Source organism: Danio aesculapii, chromosome 1 (assembly GCF_903798145.1).
Source record: "Danio aesculapii chromosome 1, fDanAes4.1, whole genome shotgun sequence".
Lineage (NCBI taxonomy): Eukaryota > Metazoa > Chordata > Actinopteri > Cypriniformes > Danionidae > Danio > Danio aesculapii.
The window spans coordinates 51781739-51792599 of record NC_079435.1 but is presented as its reverse complement, the minus strand read 5'-3'; positions in this window follow the sequence as shown (position 1 = coordinate 51792599).

Here is a 10861-nt window from a genome sequence, read left to right as displayed (position 1 = left end):
GCTTCTGATCTACATTACTCATTCATTAACATAAAACTCCAATAAAACATGACAACATCTTGTATTATTAAACAGTTTTTAAGTAAATTGAATTTTGTTGTTCCTTCAATATATTCCCTAAATATTCTGTTAGTCATGGTTTATACTGATTTATTCTTCTGTGGGGGAAAATCTTTTAAACGTTGAAATATGTAAAATGACATTTATTTACTAAACACTTAAATTACTAATTAATTTATTATATAATTTTTTGTTGAATGGCAGTACTATGGGATAGCTTGAAAAATATGAATGTAATTTTATTACTCCCAAAACTACAAGACTAAAGTGTACGTTCATTCAGTTACATTAACTGTTATCAATTAAATAACTAGTTGGTAAAGTTATGAACAAACTTTTGCAAAAGTTTTTTCTAAAGTAGGGCGACACGATGGCTCAGTGGTTAGCACTGTCACCTCACAGCAAGAAGGTCATTGGTTTGAGTCCTGGCTGGACTAGTTGGCATTTCTGTGTGGAGTTTGCATGTTCTCCCTGTGTTGGCATGGGTTTCCTCCGGGTGCTCCGTTTTATCACACGGTCCAAAGACATGCGCTATAAGTGAATTAGTGTGTATCTAGTGAATGTGCGTGTGTATGGGTGTTTCCCAGTACTGGGTTGCAGCTGAAAGGACATCCGCTTTGTAAAACATATGCTGGAAAAGTTGGCGATTCATTCAGCTGTGGCGACCCCTGATGAATAATGGGACTAAGCCGAAGGAAAATGAATGAATGAATGAATGAACATTTCCAAAGTTATTGGTCTTTAATAATGTTTCTAATCTTACCAAAATGTTAGCACAAATTTTTTTAAACGATGCATGTGTCAGAACATCAGAATTCACAAGGTAATAATAACCAAATAATATGCTTTTTTGTTAGCTGGGATGGGTCAAAGTTCAAATGTTCAAGTTATTTAGTCAAATTATTTTACAAAAGTGATTTAAAATACATAAAATCGCAATCAAATGCAAAATATTACTTTTATATTCATGTTATGGAAATAAAATATCAAGGTAATAATGTGAACAGTGATATCCAACTTAAGCATGTATTGATTAATTAATTCAATTTATGTTTAGCGCTTTTACAATGTAGATTGTGTCAAAGCAGCTTAACATAGAAGTTCTAGTAAAATTGACAGTACTATTTTAAAAAACTCTGTGGAGTTTGCATGTTCTCTCCCATGTCGGCGTGGGTTTTCCCCAAAGACATGCAGTATAGACGAACTGAATAAACTAAATTGGCTGTAATGTGTGTGTTTGTGTGTGTGTGTGTGAATGAGCGTGTATGGGTGTTTCCCTGTACTGGGTTGCAGCTAGAAGGGTATCCGCTGTGTAAAACATATGCTGGATAAGTTGGTGGTTCATTCCACTTTGGCGACCCCTGATTAATAAAGGGACTAAGCCCAAAGAAAATGAATGAATGAAATCTTTCTGACAAATGTTTGAAACCTACAGTGATTTGAAGGACAGCGGGAAAGAAATAACAATTTAAAATAAAGATTAATTAATAATTTTGGGCAAGACTGTGATCCTTAAATAGAGTCTTGATCAAAATATGCCTGACAAGATTTTCCAGTATATTCGGTTACACTAGTTAGATATTGTAGAAGCAGTTTTCTGTAAATCATTGTAAAAATGTGTGTTGATTTGCCATTTTAAGATCATTAAACTTATTAAGATCATTCCTTAAAAGGGACGCAACTTTGTTTAATATATTTCTTCTGTCTTTTCTTTTTTTTACAAAGTGCACTGTTAGTTTGAATAGAAGTTTCACACAGTCTATGTAAAACTAAAATGCAAATGCATGCTTTGTATCTGTATGTTTACATAAAGCTGATAGAGTTTCTCTTCTAGAAGTGGTTGAGGTGTTTTATTGCAGGTCAGTGCTGACAGTGTTAGTTATGTTCATATGGGTGTGTCTGTTGATGTAGTTGGACTTGTCTATTCTCGCTGAGTCACACTGAAGGAAACAACAAATCAAGACCTGCACTTTATAAATGATTGACCTTATTTTTAAATGTTGTGTTCAACAAATTTAGGCATAAAGCCACTTATTTCTAGACTAAACTAGACTACTTACCATTTTGATCACGCATATTTAAATCAACATGCAAGTGATTTTTTTAGTATTTTCTTGGGTAATAAATGAATGAGTGAATAACTTTAACAATAAAATGAACATAATATGAATATATGTATATGCAGAATGTGTCAAACATTTGGAGAGGATTTGAGAATATTTTAGAACTGATTGTCATTCTTCGTTTGACCAACAGATGTCAGTATGAGACCAAATCATAATTGGATTGTCGCTATAACATTAATATTATTATATACAGAGAGATTTAAAAGATATAAATGGTATTTACCATGATTTACAGAAGACATACATCCCTTTTTTGGATTTTGCATCTCCTAGAGAAAGAAAAAACTAATGAAACAGTTTTGAAAAATAACTAATTATATCAAATTGTATGTTTGATGTTTGTTTATAATGTGTGTATGTGTATTTAGGGAAATATTAACTAAAGACTACTATACCTAGTTTTGACTGTCTCTGCCTCCTGAATCATACATTTAGCTTTAATTATGATTAAATAATTGTTTAGTTTTCATCTTTTTTTGGTGTGTTTAGAAAGTTATATAAATAATAACATCTAGAAACATCTATTTTCTGTATTATTTGTTGACCAGTTGATTTAATTTTTTAAAGCAAATAAACTGTGCATAATTGAAGAAATGAAGTTAAATCAACTTAAAAGTTCCAAGTTTCAATGGGGGTTACTTACTTTTTAAAGTAAAGTCAACTTAAAACTGACTTTTTACAGTGTAAAAAAGTTTAAAAAGTCAATAAAACTATCTGTAAAGCACTGACAGAAAAAGCTTGCGCTGTAACTTGCTTTGGTAGGCTTTAAGGCATGTCATTAAACTTTTCTCATTATTTATTCATTCATTTTCTTTTCGGCTTAGTCCCTTTATTAATCTGGGGTCTCCACAGCGGAATGAACCACCAACATATCCAGCACACGTTTTGTGATTCAGATGCCCTTTCAGCCGCAACCCAACACTCGGAAACACCCATACACTCTCATTCTCACGCACGCACGCACGCACGCACGCACGCACTCACGCACGCACGCACGCACGCACGCACGCACGCACACACACACACACATTTACTTTTCAATTCATCTATATAGCGCATTTCTTTGAACTGGGGGGGAAACCGGAGCACCCGGAGGAAACACATGCCAACACTGGAAGAACATGCAAACTCCACATAAAAATGCCAACTGACTCAGCCGGAGCTCGAACAAGCGACCTTATTGTTGTGAGGCTACCCACAGCACCACCGTGACACCCTATAAATCGATTCGATTTACAAATTATACTTTGGTACTATCATTCCAGTTCAAGGAAAATTAATTGAAAATGCATGTTTTCTACCTGCATTTCTGAAATGAGTCACATACTTATCACAACTGGAACATAAAGAGAAAACCAGAGATTGCTTGCCAAGAGAAGTGATGCAAAATCAACATTTGTAAGCATATAAACATGTCACAGAACAGGATTTGCAAAGAAACTTGGATTGAAAGATCTGTTGCAACTCTCTGTGATCAGCTGCACCTCAAAAATGAGTTTTACAGCTTTAAAATGTTTTTAAACCAGTGAATGTTGTAATAAAAAATTGCTATGTAATTCATGATAACTGGAATCACCATACATTGTAAAACCCAACAGTCAACTTTATCAAATGAAATGAGTGTAGTTAACTCAAAATTTACTGAAAGTGAATTCTACTTATTTGAAAAGAGTTTTGAACTCAGTGTTGAAGGTAATGAGTTAATTAAACACCTTATTACTTCAACTTAAATGGAGCAAGTTCACAGTACTTGTATAGATTAGTTTCTTAACTCGAATAGTTTGTAGCAATCGGTTTCCTCATACGGTTTGAGTTGCCTTAACTATTGAGTTTTATAGTGCAGCTGCATAGTGTCAGTACAACAGTATATGAGAATGCTTCAATCAGTGTATATTAACTTGTAGCCAGTCACTGTCACATTTGTCGCAAGTAGACATGCAAAAACAGTGCAAATTTAAACGCACCCCAAATTAGACATTTTCAGCAGGGAATAATCCATGATTTTATGGATATTTTGAGCTGACACCTTACAGACACATTCAAAAGGGGTAAAATGGATTCCTTTTAAAAGTCATTAAAAAGTGATTTCCTTTTATTGCATCGACTTTACAGTATATTTATGTAAAAACGATTCTGTCTCCCCAAAGCCCTGCTGAGTTATCTGAATATGGTGACAGACAGAAACCGACATAAAGACAACAATTCATGTTATACTGTCACTTCTTTGGCTGCTGGAAGTAAAGTGAGACGTGAAGGAGTGAGAATGTGGAACATCTGGAAGCTGTTTTCTCTCAAGCCTTCAATATACACTGAGAATGAGGGGGAGGAAGAGTTATTGTGTTATTGTTTCTTCTAGGAGGAAAAAAAGAGAAACATATTATGTTATCACAGCCAAAATAAACACTATTTTATTTTGAGTCAAAAAATAAAGAAGAATAAAGTTATATAATAGAGAACAATTTGAAATTAATGTATTAAACTGGAGACAAAATGTCTCAATTGAAGCGTTAAGCAACATTGCTTACTCTGGGTGATTTCAGAATGTACGCAGTGTTTGTTGTGCATTAAGTTTATAAATCATTAGAGCAAACTTACTGAATAATTTATGCTGTCATCTGACCTGAAAATCAAGCATAATTCATACATTTTGTTTTATGTAATATAAGTTTTCTTAAGGTTTTGTTTTATTATGTTCACGTGATCTTTTCTGATTAAAACTTTACAATGTAAAGAGCCTTACAGAAATAAATACTGACATTGGTTTGTGTATACTATGTATAATGTGCTACAAGTTTGTGATCATTAATATTTTTTAAGTAGTTTTATTCTTTAAGCAAGGACACATTAAATTGGTCAAAAGTAACCACGTTTTACTGTTGTTGTATCAATTTATATTAAAAAAATGCAGAAATAATATGAAACAGCTTTTTCATCACAGTAATAAATGACATTTTAAAGATGTATTAAAATGAAAACAGTTAGGTAAATATTTTTTGTAATATTTTAGTTGCAAGTGTTTAAATTCAATTTAATTAGGTACATTTTAATTTAATTTATTCAGGTTCAAATAAACGCATGGTAAAACAATTGTGTAATTATTATTATAAAGTTTTAACTTGTATTAATATTTTTACCTTGAGAAATATTTCCTATAGTATAACAGTAATGTATTTCTGTTAAAACTACATAGTAAATTAAATCAAGATTTATTTTGATGGGTTTGCCATGAAGAAGCTTGAGTTTCAGTGTGTACATGTTATGAAGATGGTTTCTTATAAACAAAACAGAAAAGTGACTGTCAGAGCATATATATATATATATATATATATATATATATATATATATATATATATATATATATATATATATATATATATATATATATATATATATATATGAGCAATATCACACGAGTAGCAGTGTGAAATGGCTGTATATCGGCTGACAATATATACAGCCTTATCACACTGCTACTCATGTGATATTGTCTTTATACAACAGTTAAACGGCACAATCATATATAAAAAAAAGAAAATCAAACATCAAAAATCCTTTTGTACGAGGAACTACTTACTTCTGCCATTCATTCACATCTGCAGATAACGTCAGAACAGCAGAAACCGTTACTAATTCACCAACATCGCTTTAGAGCTAGTGCTTGAATGATTCTCTAGCATATGTCTAAAGTGATGACAAAACAGGTGACATGAAATGCCATCGGTCTACAGAGATTTCCCAGTATTTCTCTGTTGCAATCAGGAGTCCACAACAATTAACCCTGAAAAAGCCAAAGCAAAGCAAGCATTAGCTTTACTATGGAATAAATACAGCACTACAACATACACAAGAGAGAGATCAATTTAGAAATGTCACTTACCTCTTTTCTAATGATTTGTTCAGCTGTAGTTTGAGATACGAAAAGAAAATACTGAGATTTTTTTTCCCCTTATGACTTATTATACGGCCACTGTCACCATCTTGTGGCGCAACCGTCTTTGCTCTGCTCAGTATGGCAGGCTGATAGCCGCCAAAGCGTTGAATCTCCGAAATTATAAATATTTTAAAATAGGCACCATACTTATAAATAAACTGCATATTTGCAATCTAAACAACTACATTCTCCTTTATGTGGGCGGAGTAATACACAAGTGTGAACAGGCTGTATGAGTGCTGTTATTGCAGAATATCACACGGCTATCAGCCAATCAGATTCGAGAACCAGACAGAACTAATATACAAGTAAATAAATAAATAAATAAATAAATAAATAAATAAATAAGAATCTAAATTAGGAGTATAATAAGTAAAAACACAAACAACAAACAGATATAGAAATAGAGTTATAGCTATAGAAAATAAGAAACAAATATTCAATATTTAAAACCTTAGATATAAAGAATATACCTATGGAAAATAGAACAAAATGTATAAAACAATCTTTACAAACTATATAATTTCTATACAAACTAACATGGAAAACAGAAGTGTTTCTAACAAATTGCCTCTTGCAAAAAGTCACATTTTTTACATTCTGCCTATACAGTAGATGAAATTATTTATGACAATATTCTGTGATTAAGTCCATGTTATAATAAAGCCTTTTATTTTATCTTGTCATTTAAAACCGCAAACCATGAAGTACATCCTCCAACTGAAGGGTTTTTTGAAAGTCCTCTAGTAATTCACGTGTTTAGGGTTTTTTTTTACTGCAGAACATTACAGTGTTATCAAGTGGATAATGACAGGAGATGTTTCATATTCATTAACCTGTCAAAACCCCATTTGCACTGTAGTAATGATGACCATCATCTTGGTGTGCAGTGTTTTGGCATGCATTAAAGAGTGTTGTGTTATTGTAAATCTGTGGGCAGAGGATGCTCCTAAATATGCTTCATGCTTTTTACTACATAAAGGATGTTTTAATTACTTAATTAACCTATGATTAAACTGAAGAAGCTGTCTTTTTCCCCCATTGTTGTCTTTTTGTTTCATTTCTTTTGGTCTTTATTTCTTTCTGCTAGCATTGGCCCATACAGGAGCACAGCTTTCAACTTGCTGTCATGTGGAAGCAAAAGTCTGGCTTTGATCTTCAAACAGGTCTCGAGTCAGTGTGAGATAAAACCTGAAGGATCAGACGTGCAGATACACTCCCAGAGGAAGCCGTGTTTGACTAGCAGCGCTGGCTTTACAACAGAGCTACTTAAAAACAACTAGAAAAGGTGTTTAAATGTGGTTAAAGACTAACTAAATGTTGCATTCATTAAGAAATATTGCATACATGGACAAAAGGTCTACCAGGTGGTTACAATTCCTGTTAAAGGGTTAAGTGCCCCTATAATGCTATTTTAATTCCAAATTTTGTTTTGGAAGCCTACTACAATGGGATTGCAAATAAATTTAAAAAGAATACTGCTACATCAGCTCTTGTCTGAAACAGTTTGTTCAAGGATTCAATCCCCCCCCCACTCTGATCAATCAAATGGATAAGTCAGTTGTGATTGGTCAGCCACTTACTGTGTGAAACCAAATGCTCATTTCCATATAATTCAGCTCAAGAGCACTTCCTAAAACACACCAGCTTCCCAAGGACTTTACTTGGGCGGCTGCCCAGGTATATTAACGGCCGCCCAAGTATATTTAGTGATACATTTTTTTTTTTACTATTATCACTGTGCTTTTTACACCTTCTGTATCTGCTCAATATAACCAAACATTCGCGATCGATTAAGTGGAAAATCTTCTCTCGTTTACATTTTGTTCTGTGCCCGCGAGACCTGTCAACACTCGTGCAGACAGTTTCAAGTGCTCTGCAGACCCACAGAGACGCACATATTTATAATTTAAAAAATTCGTCCAGCCAAGGTTTCTAAATCTCCTAAAATGTCCGGGATTCAAATTTTGCTTTCACTTTCTAAAACTCGTATACCTTTTTGAATTAATGACAATTTTCTGCCTGGTTTCACAGCTGACAGTGCTGCACAGCCGATACAGAAAGAAAACATAAATAATAGATTCTTTAATCTGAACGATTCCGAAAAACTTTCCTATACACTCTTAGAGGACGAAATGACATCTAAACTGGCTGCAAAATATATGTACACCATTAGTAATGGTTAATCAACGCATTTGCTTTATTTAAAAAAATTATAAAATAAAATTTTATTTATTCAAATTTGCAATTCTGATCACATTTAGAGATATTGTCTGTTTTTATTACATTTGCTGATTATTTTATTAATTTGATGATGTTAATATATCAAATAGGCTATTTTATATACACATCTAAAATGCATAAAAATTTCTTTTTTATTTAACAATAAATAAAATTGTTAAAGTCTTTAACAAAGTCTTTTCTTTATTTACTTTAACCCATTGAAAAGAAACAGTGTAGCACAGTGTCATAACAAATATAATTATTATTAAAAATGAAAAGTTAACTATTTATGTGATGCGGGTAAATGGTGTTTTGATCCGCTTTACCACCGCAACCATATTTCAAACCTGTGGGAAGCACTGCACACTATTATAAAAAATCTTGCTTCCTAATTTTTTTTTGTTTTTAGTTAATTAATTTAGATTTATTCGTTCATTTTCCTAGCCTACAATTTCTGTCTCTTTGAAACGTAGCAAAATGTCGCAACTGTACAATAGCACATTCCGAGTCCTTTAAAAAAAGGCAATATAAATCATGTACATACTGACATTAAAATTTAATAAAGCTGTCAAAACAGATATTCAAAACGTTTGCTTTACAATGTCGTCCACAATTTTAGCTGAATTGGTCACATGACTAAAGTACATCATTGTATTTAAAAACCTGTTTTCACTCCATTTTTGGACAGCATTTTCTAAAAGAAACTTTTTCGTTTACTAAAATCTCAGACTCAGTGTGGACGGAAGGCCAAAACAGCGAGTATATCAGTACAGTATATCAGTCAAACTGATTAAATAAAAAAGTGTTTAATGTTAGATTAACATTAAAACATTTGTTGACTTTTTGTTATATCGTTTTTTACAGTGCAGTGATACGAATAAATAACAATGGCATCAAACTGAACATTCACTCTCAGAAATAAAGGCACAAAAGCTGTTACTGGGGTCATCCATTATCAAAACGTTCCTACAGTCAATATTGTTACCTCAGTTACCAATTTATTCCCAATTTAATACATAAAGAGCACATACTAGCAGTACAAATGTGTACATTTCCACTTAGCAGTATGGTTCAGTGTAGGGTATGCATTTATTTCTGTTTTCACTGTCAGAATTAAAGTAAACTGAACTGCACCACTTTTTGGCACCTTTTTAAGGGTATCTATAGCACAACAGAACAGGACCAAAAGGGTGGAGCTAGACTCACTGCCTAATGCTATTGGTTTAAAAAGAAATCATCACTTGTGTGTGCAACAAAACAGGTGAATGACAACACAGCAGGTGTCATTTTTAATACACACCTGAAACATGACACCATAATAATACAGTGAAGGCACGGAGCAAAGAACCATGCTCAAGCAAAGTTTGTCATCTTTTTATAATAAGGAACCAGAACCGAATCTGCTGTGTGTCCTTGTTGTTTACGAGGCTATTAAAATGACTTTTGTGCTTCTTCAAGCTACTTATTTAAAAGGAGTTGAAGTAACACAATTCTTAATTTTTTTTTGGGACAAATGACTCGTTTTATGTTCGATCCACTTGAATTTGTAAAAATGATTAAGCTAACTCAATTGATTTGTGTTGAGACATCATGAAAGATTTGAGTGGAACCCAGCAAAAAAGACACGTCTAAATATGTGGAAAGCATTACATTTGAAATAAACTGAAGAAGACATGCGATATGTGAATGGTCCTTATGATTTCTTAGAGTGAAAATGACATCATTCGCAACATTCTAGCAACTTTCTACACCATACCTATTAAGTAAGCATACCAATGTGAAAGCTTGATCAGCATGACCCATACCAAACTATATTACTCAGCGGAAATAAGACATTTGGAAAATCTCAGTGACAGTTTTTAAACCTTTAAATATGAAGATGCATTAATTCGAGTCTTGAACGCAAAATAGGTTTGCAGCATAAGCATACCAACAACACTCTTTTGGGTTTCAGCTAGAACCATGTAAAAAAGTAGACCCTGTTTGCAGGCAGGCAGTGAAGACCCATAGCTTGTCATTTTAGTAATTTTGTAGCCGACCTTTGTGGATCTCTGCAGGAAGACTGGAATTACTGATGACTCTTTTCAGGAAGCTTAGGATCGGTTCTTTCTTCAAGGTATTAACATCATTTATCGATCACTTTGTAACTTTTTCAGACTTTAAACGGCTTTAATACATGGAAGAGAACGTCTGAAAATGCATAATTTGGGTCTGTCTAAAATAATGATTATAAATAAAACATCCATATCTTTTTTGTTGGCATATAATGCTTTAGTTCACCCTGTTTAGATTGGAGATTTTGCCTCAGGACACTGAACTGAGCTGGGGAGGAGAAGGAGAAGAGAGAGAGGAAAAAAAAAGTCATTTCCTATAATAAAGTCAAGCAAAGGCCTCTGAATCTAGTTTGGTGTAGCACTAACCTGGCCACATCAGAACTATAGCTCTGACATCAAATAATCAGATTTGATAGATTCTGGGAATAAGATTGCTCCTTTTTTATTTACTCTCAGTACTGGTTCTG